Genomic DNA, 16,008 nt, shown 5'->3' with positions numbered 1-16,008 from the left:
ATTCTTAGTTGAAAGCTAAACCTAGGTAGGCTCATATCCTAATTGCTAAGCCCTTAAAGGCCGCCTCTAATCTGAATGCATTAGACAGTTTTTCCACAGCTAGAGGACATTAGTTCATGTGTGCCATATAGATAACCTTGTGCTCATGCACAGGGATTTACTTATGAGAGGGCACTGATTGGCTAAAATGCAAGTCTGTGAAAATAACTGAAATAAGGAGCAGTCTGCAGAAGCTTAGATACAAGTTAATCACAGAGGTAAAAAGAATATTAAAGGGACAGTCAACACCAAAATTTTTGTTGTTTAAAAAGAAAGATAATCCCTTTATTACCCATTCCCCAGTTTTCCATAACCAACACAGTTATAATAATACACGTTTTACCTCTGTAATTATCTTGTATCTAAGCCTCTGCTGACTGCCCCCTTATTTCAGTTCTTTTGACAGACATGCAGTTTAGTCAATCAGTGCTCACTCCTAGGTCACTTTACGTGCATGAGCTCAATGTTATCTATATGAAACATGTGAACTAATGTCCTCTAGTGGTCAAAATGTATTCATATTAGAGGCAGTCTTCACGGTCTAAGAAATTAGCATATGAACCTCCTAGTTTTAGCTTTCAACTAAGAATACCAAGAGAACAAAGCAACATTGGTGATAAAAGTAAATTGGGAAGTTGTTTAAAATTGCATGCCCTATTTAAAACATTAAAGTTTTTTTTGGACTTGACTGTCCCTTTAATATAACCATGTTGGAAAACTGGGGAATGGGTAATAAAGAGATTATCTATCTTTTTAAACAATAAAAATTATGAAGTAGACTGTCCCTTTAAGCATTATTTTATCTCCTCAGTATTCCCTGACGCACGCTAAATTCAATTGCGCTCAAGTAATCATGTTTACTTTCAACTTGTAATACGAGCGCTATATCCAACACGTGCAAACAGCCGTGATAAACTCAATATTGCTCACGCGTTACTGTTAGCGCGCCACTCGTAATCTGGCCCTTTATATTAAGATGTGGCAATTTATTTAACTTTGACATTAGGGCCCATTTAAAATTACATTACAAGTGAATGACCCAGGAATTCGTGCACTCAAATGAATAAAATGTCTGGGTGTCTTTACACCAGGGGACTTTATTGACTGTCCCTTTGGCTTAGAGTGTAATACGTTTATTGAGCACGGATAATGGTGTTTGAGATTCTTACTAATGTATTTGATGAAGGCTGGGCCGGTGAATCTCAGCAGTCAGCCTTCTCTGCCTGCTCACAGCAAGCAAGTAGACAAATGATCAAATTGCATCTGAGTTTCAGAATCTTTGAATGAAATATCATTTGATCAATTTCTTCTTGTGAAGGAAGCCTGTTCCCTGCGGCTTAATGCTGACAGACAATGTGAGAGGAACTCACAAACAGCTCTACTATGTTATCCCACCAAGATACACCTGCTGTTTTATTCAAGTCGGAAAACCTCCATCCAGCTTAGATAATGCACCTGTATGGAACATGATTTCAGAGCTCTCTGCAGTTGTCAGTGTCTGAATCACTGTTTGTTGTGTAACCAGCTAATGGCCATCAGACCAGCCTCACACACTAGCTAAGGGGCGTCTGGGTAATATGTTATGTACCCAGCTAATGGTCATAAGACCAGCCTCACACACTAGCTAAGGGGCGTCTGAGTAACATGTTATGTACCCAGCTAATGGCCATCAGACCAGCCTCACACACTAGGCTAAGGGGCGTCTGGGTAATATGTTATGTAACCAGTTAATGGTCATCAGACCAGCCTCACACACTAGCTAAGGGGCGTCTGGGTAACATGCTTGTGTACCCAGCTAATGGTCATCAGACCAGCCTCGCACACTAGCAAAGGGGCGTCTGAGTAACATGCTTGTGTACCCAGCTAATGGTCATCAGACCAGCCTCAAACACTAGCAAAGGGGCGTCTGGGTAATATGTTATGTACTCAGCTAATGGCCATCAGACCAGCCTCACACACTAGCTAAGGGGCGTCTGGGTAATATGTTGTGTACCCAGCTAATGGTCATCAGACCAGCCTCACACACTAGCTAAGGGGCGTCTGAGTAACATGCTTGTGTACCCAGCTAATGGCCATCAGGCCAGCCTCGCACACTAGCTAAGGGGCGTCTGGGTAACATGTTATGTACCCAGCTAATGGTCATCAGACCAGCCTCACACACTAGCTAAGGGGCGTCTGGGTAATATGTTGTGTACCCAGCTAATGGCCATCAGACCAGTCTCACACACTAGCTAAGGGGCGTCTGGGTAATATGTTGTGTACCCAGCTAATGGTCATCAGACCAGTCTCACACACTAGCTAAGGGGCGTCTGAGTAACATGTTGTGTACCCAGCTAATGGTCATCAGACCAGCCTCACACACTAGCTAAGGGGCGTCTGGGTAACATGTTATGTACCCAGCTAATGGTCATCAGACCAGCCTCGCACACTAGCTAAGGGGCGTCTGGGTAATATGTTATGTACCCAGCTAATGGCCATCAGACCAGCCTCACACACTAGCTAAGGGGCGTCTCGGTAACATGTTATGTACCCAGCTAATGCCCATCAGACCAGCCTCGCACACTAGCTAAGGGGCGTCTGGGTAACATGTTATGTACCCAGCTAATGGCCATCAGACCAACCTCACACACTAGCAAAGGGGCGTCTGGGTAATATGTTGTGTACCCAGCTAATGGCCATCAGACCAGCCTCGCACACTAGCTAAGGGGCGTCTTGGTAATATGTTGTGTACCCAGCTAATGGCCATCAGACCAGCCTCACACACTAGCTAAGGAGCGTCTGGGTAACATGTTGTGTACCCAGCTAATGGCCATCAGACCAACCTCACACACTAGCAAAGGGGCGTCTGAGTAACATGTTGTGTACCCAGCTAATGGTCATCAGACCAGCCTCACACACTAGCTAAGGGGCGTCTGGGTAACATGTTGTGTACCCAGCTAATGGTCATCAGACCAGCCTCACACACTAGCTAAGGGGCGTCTGGGTAATATGTTGTGTACCCAGCTAATGGCCATCAGACCAGCCTCGCACACTAGCTAAGGGGCGTCTGGGTAATATGTTGTGTACCCAGCTAATGGCCATCAGACCAGCCTCACACACTAGCTAAGGAGCGTCTGGGTAACATGTTGTGTACCCAGCTAATGGTCATCAGACCAGCCTCACACACTAGATAAGGGGCGTCTGGGTAACATGCTTGTGTACCCAGCTAATGGTCATCAGACCAGCCTCGCACACTAGCAAAGGGGCGTCTGAGTAACATGCTTGTGTACCCAGCTAATGGCCATCAGACCAGCCTCACACACTAGCTAAGGGGCGTCTGAGTAACATGCTGTGTACCCAGCTAATGGTCATCAGACCAGCCTCGCACACTAGCAAAGGGGCGTCTGGGTAACATGTTGTGTACTCAGCTAATGGCCATCAGATCAGCCTCACACACTAGCTAAGGGGCGTCTGGGTAATATGTTGTGTACCCAGATAATGGTCATCAGACCAGCCTCACACACTAGCTAAGGGGCGTCTGGGTAATATGTTGTGTACCCAGCTAATGGCCATCAGACCAGCCTTGCACACTAGCTAAGGGGCGTCTGGGTAACATGTTATGTACCCAGCTAATGGTCATCAGACCAGCCTCACACACTAGCTAAGGGGCGTCAGGGCAATATGTTGTGTACCCAGCTAATGGTCATCAGACCAGCCTCACACACTAGCTAAGGGGCGTCTCGGTAACATGTTATGTACCCAGCTAATGGCCATCAGACCAGCCTCGCACACTAGGCTAAGGGGCGTCTGGGTAACATGTTATGTACCCAGCTAATGGCCATCAGACCAACCTCACACACTAGCAAAGGGGCGTCTGAGTAACATGTTATGTACCCAGCTAATGGCCATCAGACCAACCTCACACACTAGCAAAGGGGCGTCTGAGTAACATGTTATGTACCCAGCTAATGGCCATCAGACCAGTCTCACACACTAGCTAAGGGGCGTCTGGGTAACATGTTATGTACCCAGCTAATGGCCATCAGACCAGCCTCGCACACTAGCTAAGGGGCGTCTGGGTAACATGTTGTGTACCCAGCTAATGGCCATCAGACCAGCCTCGCACACTAGCTAAGGGGCGTCTGGGTAATATGTTGTGTACCCAGCTAATGGCCATCAGGCCAGCCTCGCACACTAGCTAAGGGGCGTCTGGGTAATATGTTGTGTACCCAGCTAATGGTCATCAGACCAGCCTCGCACACTAGCTAAGGGGCGTCTGGGTAATATGTTGTGTACCCAGCTAATGGCCATCAGACCAGCCTCGCACACTAGCTAAGGGGCGTCTGGGTAATATGTTGTGTACCTAGCTAATGGTCATCAGACCAGCCTCACACACTAGCTAAGGGGCGTCTGGGTAACATGTTGTGTACCCAGCTAATGGCATCAGACCAGCCTCACACACTAGCTAAGGGCGTCCTGGGTAACATGTTGTGTACCCAGCTATTGGTCATCAGATCAGCCTCACACACTAGCTAAGGGGCGTCTGAGTAACATGTTATGTACCCAGCTAATGGCCATCAGACCAGCCTCACACACTAGCTAAGGGGCGTCTGGGTAACATGTTATGTACCCAGCTAATGGCCATCAGACCAGCCTCGCACACTAGCAAAGGAGCGTCTGAGTAACATGTTGTGTACCCAGCTAATGGCCATCAGACCAGCCTCACACACTAGCTAAGGGGCATCTGGGTAACATGTTATGTACCCAGCTAATGGTCATCAGAACAGCCTCACACACTAGCTAAGGGGCGTCTGGGTAATATGTTGTGTACCCAGCTAATGGCCATCAGACCAGCCTCGCACACTAGCTAAGGGGCGTCTGGGTAACATGTTGTGTACCCAGCTAATGGTCATCAGACCAGCCTCACACACTAGCTAAGGGGCGTCTGGGTAATATGTTGTGTACCCAGCTAATGGCCATCAGACCAGCCTCGCACACTAGCTAAGGGGCGTCTGGGTAACATGTTGTGTACCCAGCTAATGGTCATCAGACCAGCCTCACACACTAGCTAAGGGGCATCTGGGTAATATGTTGTATACCCAGCTAATGGCCATCAGACCAGCCTCGCACACTAGCTAAGGGGTGTCTGGGTAATATGTTGTGTACCCAGCTATTGGTCATCAGACCAGCCTTGCACACTAGCTAAGGGGCGTCTGGGTAATATGTTGTGTACCCAGCTTATGGCCATCAGACCAGCCTCGCACACTAGCTAAGGGGCATCTGAGTAACATGCTTGTGTACCCAGCTAATGGCCATCAGACCAGCCTCGCACACTAGGCTAAGGGGCGTCTGGGTAATATGTTGTGTACCCAGCTAATGGCCATCAGACCAGCCTCACACACTAACTAAGGGGCGTCTGGGTAATATGTTGTGTACCCAGCTAATGGTCATCAGACCAGCCTCACACACTAGCTAAGGAGCGTCTGGGTAATATGTTGTGTACCCAGCTAATGGACATCAGACCAGCCTCACACACTAGCTAAGGGGCGTCTGGGTAACATGCTTGTGTACCCAGCTAATGGTCATCAGATCAGCCTCGCACACTAGCTAAGGGGCGTCTGGGTAACATGTTGTGTACCCAGCTAATGGTCATCATACCAGCCTCACACACTAGCAAAGGGGCGTCTGGGTAACATGTTATGTACCCAGCTAATGGTCATCAGATCAGCCTCACACACTAGTTAAGGGGCATCTGGGTAATATGTTGTGTACCCAGCTAATGGTCATCAGACCAGCCTCACACACTAGTTAAGGGGCATCTGGGTAATATGTTGTGTACCCAGCTAATGGTCATCAGACCAGCCTCACACACTAGTTAAGGGGCATCTGGGTAATATGTTGTGTACCCAGCTAATGGTCATCAGACCAGCCTCACACACTAGTTAAGGGGCATCTGGGTAATATGTTGTGTACCCAGCTAATGGTCATCAGACCAGCCTCACACACTAGTTAAGGGGCATCTGGGTAATATGTTGTGTACCCAGCTAATGGCCATCAGACCAGCCTCGCACACTAGCTAAGGGGCGTCTGAGTAACATGCTTGTGTACCCAGCTAATGGCCATCAGACCAGCCTCGCACACTAGCTAAGGGGCGTCTGGGTAACATGCTTGTGTACCCAGCTAATGGTCATCAGACCAGCCTCACACACTAGCTAAGGGGCGTCTGGGTAATATGTTGTGTACCCAGCTAATGGCCATCAGACCAGCCTCACACACTAGCTAAGGAGCGTCTGGGTAATATGTTGTGTACCCAGCTAATGGCCATCAGACCAGCCTCACACACTAGCTAAGGAGCGTCTGGGTAATATGTTGTGTACCCAGCTAATGGACATCAGACCAGCCTCACACACTAGCTAAGGGGCGTCTGGGTAACATGCTTGTGTACCCAGCTAATGGTCATCAGATCAGCCTCGCACACTAGCTAAGGGGCGTCTGGGTAACATGTTATGTACCCAGCTAATGGTCATCAGACCAGCCTCACACACTAGCAAAGGGGCGTCTGGGTAACATGTTATGTACCCAGCTAATGGTCATCAGATCAGCCTCACACACTACCTAAGGGGCGTCTGGGTAACATGTTGTGTACCCAGCTAATGGTCATCAGACCAGCCTCACACACTAGCAAAGGGGCGTCTGGGTAACATGTTATGTACCCAGCTAATGGTCATCAGATCAGCCTCACACACTAGCTAAGGAGCGTCTGGGTAATATGTTGTGTACCCAGCTAATGGTCATCAAACCAGCCTCACACACATAAGGGGCATCTGGGTAATATGTTGTGTACCCAGCTAATGGTCATCAGACCAGCCTCACACACTAGCAAAGGGGCGTCTGGGTAACATGTTATGTATCCAGCTAATGGTTATCAGATCAGCCTCACACACTAGCTAAGGGGCGTCTGGGTAACATGTTGTGTACCAAGCTAATGGCCATCAGACCAGCCTCGCACACTAGCTAAGGGGCGCCTGGGTAATATGTTATGTACCCAGCTAATGGTCATCAGATCAGCCTCACACACTAGCTAAGGAGTGTCTGGGTAATATGTTGTGTACCCAGCTAATGGTCATCAAACCAGCCTCACACACATAAGGGGCATCTGGGTAATATGTTGTGTACCCAGCTAATGGTCATCAGACCAGCCTCACACACTAGCTAAGGGGCGTCTGGGTAACACTAACTAAGGGGCGTCTGGGTAACATGTTATATACCCAGCCAATGGTCATCAGACCAGCCTCACACACTAGCTAAGGGGCGTCTGGGTAACACTAACTAAGGGGCGTCTGGGTAACATGTTACGTACCCAGCTAATGGCCATCAGACCAGCCTCGCACACTAGCTAAGGGGCGTCTGGGTAACATGTTGTGTACCCAGCTATTGGTCATCAGACCAGCCTCACACACTAGCTAAGGGGCGTTTGAGTAGCATGTTATCTACCCAGCTAATGGTCATCAAACCAGCCTCACACACTAGCTAAGGCGGCGTCTGAGTAACATGTTGTATACCCAGCTAATGGTCATCAAACCAGCCTCACACACTAGGCTAAGGGGCGTCTGGGTAATATGTTATGTAACCAGCTAATGGTCATCAGACCAGCCTCACACACTAGCTAAGGGGGCGTCTGAGTAACATGTTGTGTACCCAGCTAATGGTCATCAGACCAGCCTCGCACACTAGCTAAGGGGCGTCTGGGTAATATGTTGTGTACCCAGCTATTGGTCATCAGACCAGCCTCGCACACTAGCTAAGGGGCGTCTGGGTAATATGTTGTGTACCCAGCTAATGGCCATCAGACCAGCCTCGCACACTAGCTAAGGAGCGTCTGGGTAATATGTTGTGTACCCAGCTAATGGTCATCAGACCAGCCTCACAAACTAGCTAAGGGGCGTCTGGGTAATATGTTGTGTACCCAGCTAATGGCCATCAGACCAGCCTCACACACTAGCTAAGGGGCGTCTGGGTAACATGTTATGTACCCAGCTAATGGCCATCAGACCAGCCTCACACACTAGTTAAGGGGCATCTGGGTAATATGTTGTGTACCCAGCTAATGGTCATCAGACCAGCCTCACACACTAGCTAAGGGGCGTCTGGGTAATATGTTGTGTACCCAGCTAATGGTCATCAGACCAGCCTCACACACTAGCTAAGGGGCGTCTGGGTAATATGTTGTGTACCCAGCTAATGGTCATCAGACCAGCCTCGCACACTAGCTAAGGGGCGTCTGGGTAATATGTTATGTACCCAGCTAATGGCCATCAGACCAGCTTCACATACTAGCTAAGGGGCGTCTCGGTAACATGTTATGTACCCAGCTAATGGTCATCAGACAAGCCTCGCACACTAGCTAAGGGGCGTCTGAGTAACATGCTTGTGTACCCAGCTAATGGCCATCAGACCAGCCTCGCACACTAGCTAAAGGGGCGTCTGGGTAACATGTTGTGTACCCAGCTAATGGCCATCAGACCAGCCTCGCACACTAGCTAAGGGGCGTCTGGGTAACATGTTATGTACCCAGCTAATGGCCATCAGACCAGCCTCGCACACTAGCTAAGGGGCGTCTGAGTAACATGCAGCTTGTGAGCTCAGACACTGCTTTGTGGGCGAGTTAAGTGATAGAAATTCCTCAGACCTTGACAACCAATTGACACTTATATTCCATGTATAGTAAAAACATACAGTGCCAGTTAGAACCAATTTATACTAATGTGCTTGAAATACGGGTTTTCACCAGGTAGTTTAAGACAACAATAAAAAAAAGCTTTTAAAGCATCATTAGTAGGATGTTTCCTAGTTAATCAGAGCATCATCTGGCTTAAAGCTGCTGATGTATTTTACAGAGTCAAATATGAAAACACAAGAACAGAGAGAGATTTTAAAATCTAAGGTATATTTCTTGAATTTAACCCTTGACTGACACAGCCACTATTGGCAGCTAAGTAATTATTACAATACTGCATCAATTCCACTTTTATTTTAGGGAAACAAATGATTTGCTCTAACCTTACACTACACATTTACCAACACTGCTATATATTAAAACAACAAACATAAGTACACATATAGCCAATGTCCCTTTTTTAGCATCATTTAATTTATGGGGGACCTAAGCGACTGAAATTTGTTACCACAATTTACAAAGTTTTGCAAATCAAAAGTAGCTCAGGGATATACTTCTTGAAAATCCTGGTGAAATCTATATTTCTTATCTCCTTTGTTGTGTCCAATGAGGGTCAGATGTAAATGAGCTTGTGCTATGAACTAGCCAATCACTGCGTAAACTGATGCAGGGTCAAGTTAAAAAGGGACAGTCAACACCAAAATTGTTATTGTTTAAAAAGATAGATAACATCTTTACACAACCAACATTGTTATATTAATATACTTTATAACCTTGAAACCTCTACATGTCTGCCTGTTTATAAGCCACTAAAGACAGCCTCTTATCACATGCTTTTTTATTAGCTTTTCACAACAGGGCGTCCTAGTTCATGTGACCCATATAGATAACATTATGCTCACGCCCGTGGGTTGTGGCAGACACTGCACTAATTGGCTTAAATGCAAGTCAATAGATAATTCATGTGATCAGGGGGCTTTCAGAAGATGGTAATCAGGTAAAACGTGTATTAATATAACCATGTTGGCTACACAAAACTGGGGAATGGTTAATAAAGGGATTATCTATCTTTTTAAACAAACATTTTTAAGATGACTGCCCCTTTAATGTCCATATAATAAGTATAATGGAGGCACTGCAGCCTCTCTGGAAAATATATTTTACAGCAAAATCGGGGGGGGGGGGGGGGGGGACACAGTGACTGAATATTGTAATGTTTTATTTTTCTTAAGTTTCTTAGTTTAATGTCCCTTTACACTTAACTTGCATTTATACCATGTTGGGCCCTAAATATTTTAATAACATTCAGCTAGATTACGAGTTTTGCGTTATGAGTGAAAAAGCATCGTTATGCTTCATAACAATGCTTTTTGACTAACACCGCTATTACAAGTCTTGTCAGAATAGGTGTACCGCACACTTTTTTGGCCGTCACGCAACGTCAGTACCGCACTTTAAGAAAAGTCCTTTTACAATGGGACTCCCATAGCGCCGGTACACTCTTAAATGACAAGAGTCAGTAGTTATGCGTTTTATGCTACAAAGCTGTACCATAAAACTCATAACTAAACTGTCACAAAGTGCACTAATACCCATAAACTACCTATTAACCCCTAAACTGAGGCCCTCCCGCATCGCAAACACTATTTAAATATTATTAACCCCTAATCTGCCGTCCGCCCACACAGCTGCTATAATAAACCTATTAACCACTAAACCGCAAGCTCCCCACAAAGAAATATACTAAATTAAACTATTAACCCCTAAACCTCTGGCCTCCCACATCACTACATAAATATATTAACCCCTAAACCTAACCCTAACCAACACCCCCTAACTTAAATATAATTAAAATAAATCTAAATAAACCTTACAATTATTACCTAAATAATTCCTATTTAAAACTAAATACAAACTTACCTGTAAAAAACTAAGATAGCTACAAACATAACTAATAGTTACATTGTAGCTAGCTTAGGTTTTATTTCACAGCTAAGTTTGTATTTATTTTAACTAGGTAGACTAGTTAGTAAATAGTTATTAACTATTTACTAGCTACCTAGTTAAAATAAATACGTTACCTGTAAAATAAAACCTAACCTGCCTTACACTAAAACCTAACATTACAATAAAATAAAATAAATCAAATACAATTATCTAAATTACACACAAAAAACACACTAAATTACACAAAATAAAAAATGAAATTATCAAAATTAAAAATGAATTACTCCTAATCTAATAGCCCTATCAAAATAAAAAAGCCCCCAAAAAATAAAAAAAAACCTAGACTACACTAAACTGCCAATGGCCTTCAAAAGGGCCTTTTGCGGTCATTGACCCAAAGAAATCAGCTCTTTTACCTGTAAAAAAAATACAAACAACCCCCCAACAGTAAAACCCACCACCCACACAACCAAACACCCCAAATAAAATCCTATCTAAATAAACCTAAGCTAACCATTGCCCTGAAAAGGGCATTTGGATGGGCATTGCCCTTAAAAGGGCATTTAGCTTTTTTACTGCCCAAACCCTAAGCTAAAAATAAAACCCACCCAATAAACCATTAAAAAAAAACCTAACACTAACCCCCGACGATCCACTTACAGTTTTCGAAGACTGGATATCCATTCTCATCCAGCCGGCGAAGTCCTCAAGCAAGCGGACCGAAGTCCTCAGCCAAGCCGGCAGAAGTCTTCATCCAAGCGGGCAGAAGTCTTCATCCAGATGGCATCTTCTATCTTCATCCATCCGGCACGGAGCAGGTCCATCTTCAAGATATCCGGCGCGAAGCATCCTCTTCTTCCGATGGTCAACGAAGAATAAAGTTTCCCTTTAAGGTACGTCATCCAAGATTCATCCCTTACATTCCGATTGGCTGATAGAATTCTATCAGCGATATGAATTAAAGGGTAAAAAATCCTATTGGCTGTTGCAATAAGCCAATAGGATTGAACTTTCATCCTATTGGCTGATCCAATCAGCCAAAAGGATTGAGCTTGCATTCTATTGGCTGATTGGATCAGCCAATAGGATGAAAGCTCAATCCTATTGGCTGATTGCAACAGCCAATAGGATTTTTTACCCTTTAATTCCTATTGGCTGATAGAATTCTATCAGCCAATCGGAATGTAAGGGACGCCATCTTGGATGACGTACCTTAAAGGGAAACTTCATTCTTCGTTGACCATCGGAAGAAGAGGATGCTCCGCGCCGGATGTCTTGAAGATGGATCCGCTCCGTGTCTGATGGATGAAGATAAATGATGCCGTCTGGATGAAGATAGAAGATGCTGTCAGGATGAAGACTTCTGCCCGCTTGGATGAAGACTTCTGCCGGCTTCGATGAAGACTTCGGCCCGCTTGGATGAGGACTTCGGCCCGCTGGATGAGGATGGATTTACGGTCTTCGAAAACTGTAAGTGGATCGGGTGGGTTTTATTTTTAGCTTAAGGTTTGGGCAGTAAAAGAGTTAAATGCCCTTTTAAGGGCAATGCCCATCCAAATGCCCTTTTCAGGGCAATGGTTAGCTTAGGTTTATTTAGATAGGTTTTTATTTGGGGGGTTTGGTTGTGTGGGTGGTGGGTTTTACTGTTGGGGGGTTGTTTATAAAAAAAATTTACAGGTAAAAGAGCTGATTTCTTTGGGGCAATGCCCTGCAAAAGGCCCTTTTAAGGGCCATTGGCAATTTAGTGTAGGCTAGGTTTTTTTTTATTGGGGGGGGGGGGGGGGCTTTTTTATTTTGATAGGGCTATTTGATTAGGAGTAATTTGTTTTTATTTTTGATAATTTCGTTTTTTTATTTTGTGTAATTTAGTGTTTATTTTTTTGTAATTTAGATAATTGTATTTGATTAATTTAATTTATTTTATTGTAATGTTAGGTTTTAGTGTAAGGCAGGTTAGGTTTTTTTTATTTTAATCACTATTTACTAACAAGTCTACCTAGTTAAAATAAATACAAACTTACCTGTGAAATAAAAATAAAACCTAAAATAGCTACAATGTAACTATTAGTTATTTTGTAGCTAAGGTTTTATTTTACAGGTATTTAGTTTTAAATAGGAATTATTTAGGTAATAATTGTAAGTTGCATTTAGATTTAAGGTAGATAAGGGGTGTTTAGACGTGTTCTTATGTTAGGGTGTTAGGTTTAAATGTAACTTTTTCTTTTCCCATAGACATCAATGGGGCTGCGTTACGAAGCTTTTATTTCCGCAATTGCAGGTGTTAGGTTTTTTTTTTTGCCGGCTCTCCCCATTGATGTCTATGGGGAAATTGTGCACAAGTACGTCAAAGCAGCGCTTGTATTTGGGTGAAGCATGGAGCTCAACGCAACCATTTCGCCCATGAAAGCCTGCTTTTTTAAAACTTGTAATAGCAGCGCTATAGGGGGGTGAAAGAACGCCGCTTTTGTGGCGGTCATTAAAATCCCTATAGCGCTCAAAACTCGTAATCTAGCTGAATGGCAGCTCCAATAAAGCAAACAAGGGTGACAAGAGGCTTCACAGGAATTATCTGGATACTGGTTTCTAAAAGTACATCATTATGAATTTGAATCTCTTTGTGGCTTAAACTATTATCACCTTGCTCCAGAAAAGGGTCAGATTTAAATGGCTTCACTGAACCTAAAAATAGTGCTATGCTGGATAGGCCACCCCTTTTTTACTCTATTGTTAAGGTTGACAAAACTGGTACACATTACTATCATTTATATGTAGCGCACAAACAGATTCCGTGCCTAGTGCAGCACTTGAAGACATTTTTAGGCACAAAACGCTGCCCATAGACTACCTGCTGCTAGCACCCTGATACACGAGAGGTAATGTTTTATTGTCAGTCTGGGGCACGCTCTCACAGAGATTTACAATCTCTCCTATATGGGAATGTGGCGTTATTTGAGTCATAATAACAAACTACATTCTATCCTTTTGCATCAAAACCATAAATAGCCTCCAGGGTGTACAAACTCCAACAAGAATGTTTTAGTGGTGGGAGAGGTCCTGTGCCAGATTATGTTGTCTCATAGGCTTTTGTAGGAGTCTCTCTATTTCTCACCTAAGCTATCTCAGGTACATGGTATCTGTCAGCTTTATTGTTACCCAGGTGACATCTGAATGATGCAGTATAGCAATGATAGGTGAATGGTTACATTGTGGCATAGGGTTAGTGTTAACCCCTTGCATTCTATAAAGGGTTGCAATATCTTACACAAAGCATGGGTTAGTAGCTCTCTCTGGCGTCCAGGGATTAACAGGTGTCAGTACCACTGATGTAGCTGAATTATGTCCATCCCAGCTTGTGGTGGCCATATTATTGCTATTAGCAAACCCATCTTTATCTATCTTGATGCCAATACCAGATTTAATTAACCCTTTGTTCCTATAACTATTCTAGACATTACCAGCCTGATCCACACAATCTTCAATGAAGTCGAAAGTTCTATTTTCCTTGTGTTTGGGGTTAGGAGTTTTCACCCAACAGGATGCGGATTCCTAAATCAGCGGAGCTTTGAAACAAAGCCAAAACGTTTGGTGTTTATCTTCTTTCAGCATGAACCTTAAACCTCTACTGAGTCCAGATGTAGTTCATGGACTTGTTGGCACCTTACTACACTAATGTTAATTTAGGTTATTGTGCATTATGGGGTCTATTTGTTAGACACACCCAGAAATGCAGCTACAGTTTAAATAATGTGTTGTAATCAGTAACACAGATGGGGCAGAATTTTTATATCTACCCCCCAAGAAATTGGTTATTTAGACGCCCTGTATTACGTAGGGCAGAGCACAGTAGCAGCCGTGTCAATCCTGAGATATCTGGAACCTTCACAGTGTTAAATGCAAACGGTTTACCAGCATCCTGGGTCTTGCTGGAAACCAGTGGTCCCTTTCTGTGCTAAGCAAGAATTTCCTTGAACATGATATACTCAGAAACATTGAATCTCATACTTATATATTAAAGCTGTCACGTTGCTTTCTCTTACTGTGGCTGACACTGAATTTTGCAGCATCACAATGCAGGAAGTCGACAAAAACAAAATGAGTGGATGAAATTTGAAGGATGATAACCCAGAAAATTCCTGTTAAAAACAACAATGAACAAATACTGTTTTTTTTATTTATTTTTTTTATTTATTTTTTTAAAAATATGTTTTACATTTTTGCGTGTGTATATCTGTTTCACTGAATTATATTTAATAGGCAGTTAAAGACACTGTGCGGGTCGCCAGCGTTGTTGTGAGTGTTATTGGCGAGCAGGGTCTATTAAAAGTTTAAACGTGGCGCCCTCTTTTATACATATACATTCTAACACTTTTTTTTTTTTACATCTAAAATTACTGAGATACACTGTCAGCACTTAATAAATATATAAACTGGAGTCCCAGCACTTGACGTGGTTTGTAACGCTAACTTCAACGTTATTGCACATGGTAAGACATTTTATTGAGGTTTAGACTAAGCAGTCTGTTCTTTAGTTAGTTTTAAGCATGGGATCAAAGAAAAATGTTAGTTCCTTAAAAATACAGAAGTATTATAAAGGCGAACATAAAACATGCATGCAATTGTTCTGCAACTCTCACAGATATAACTTTTATGCCAATATACATAAGAGAAGATTGGAGCATTTTATATCACACAAAAACTTGAGTTCTGTGCACTACTTTGTTCTGTAATCATTTTCCGCAGACAAATGTGCTTACTTCAGGTATATCAGTGAGGAATTGAATCACACCTATGCACATTTGGATTTCATTAAGAACACATTTTAAAGACTCCATTGACAAAAATACCTTTACATAAACATTGGAGCATCTTAATTACATTATAGATTAACGTGAATGGTAAAATTCCCTAAAATGATGTTTATGGACAGAAGAAGCTTAAAGAGTCAGCAGATGAGAAGATTAAGTTGATTCTCAAAGGTGAATGTCCCCAAACGGTCTATTTGTGTGACGCAGATGTGACACTTTAGTTAGAGAAGAGGACACAGCTAGCACACTATACTATATGGTACCTGTACGGAGTGACGTACTAAATCTCCTGCATTTCTGATTGCTAATTTACTTGGCGCATTCCAAGATTTGGCCAATTCATTAGTTTGGATGCTGTAAATAGAGAATTATATTTATCAAAAGTCCTAACTATAAAACAGGCACAAATTGCAAAAAATGTATTGATGATTATTTCTGTATAACAAGGAGATTTTATTCTCACTTCCTGCTTTTTTGTGTTATAAATATTTTACTTTTATTTCCTTACAGGTTTTTAAATATATTTTTCCAGCTTAAAGACTTTGATTTGGTATTAACAAG

At 43.3% G+C, this 16,008-nt stretch overlaps 1 protein-coding gene across 1 annotated transcript in view; it reads right to left on the bottom strand.

Moving 5' to 3' along the window:
- Positions 1-14,804: 14,804 nt before the first annotated feature.
- The window catches only part of SPOCK2 (SPARC (osteonectin), cwcv and kazal like domains proteoglycan 2), a 236,909-nt gene continuing 235,705 nt past the window's right edge, over positions 14,805-16,008 (bottom strand). The window contains exon 11 of the mRNA XM_053691931.1: positions 14,805-16,008. This exon is cut by the window's right edge and continues 1,592 nt beyond it. The gene's annotated coding sequence lies outside the window, so the exon portion shown is untranslated.

Source organism: Bombina bombina, chromosome 9 (genome assembly GCF_027579735.1).
Source record: "Bombina bombina isolate aBomBom1 chromosome 9, aBomBom1.pri, whole genome shotgun sequence".
NCBI classification, from domain to species: Eukaryota; Metazoa; Chordata; class Amphibia; order Anura; family Bombinatoridae; genus Bombina; species Bombina bombina.
The sequence above is the reverse complement of the archived record's forward strand: the minus strand, read 5'-3'. Positions and strand labels throughout refer to the sequence as shown.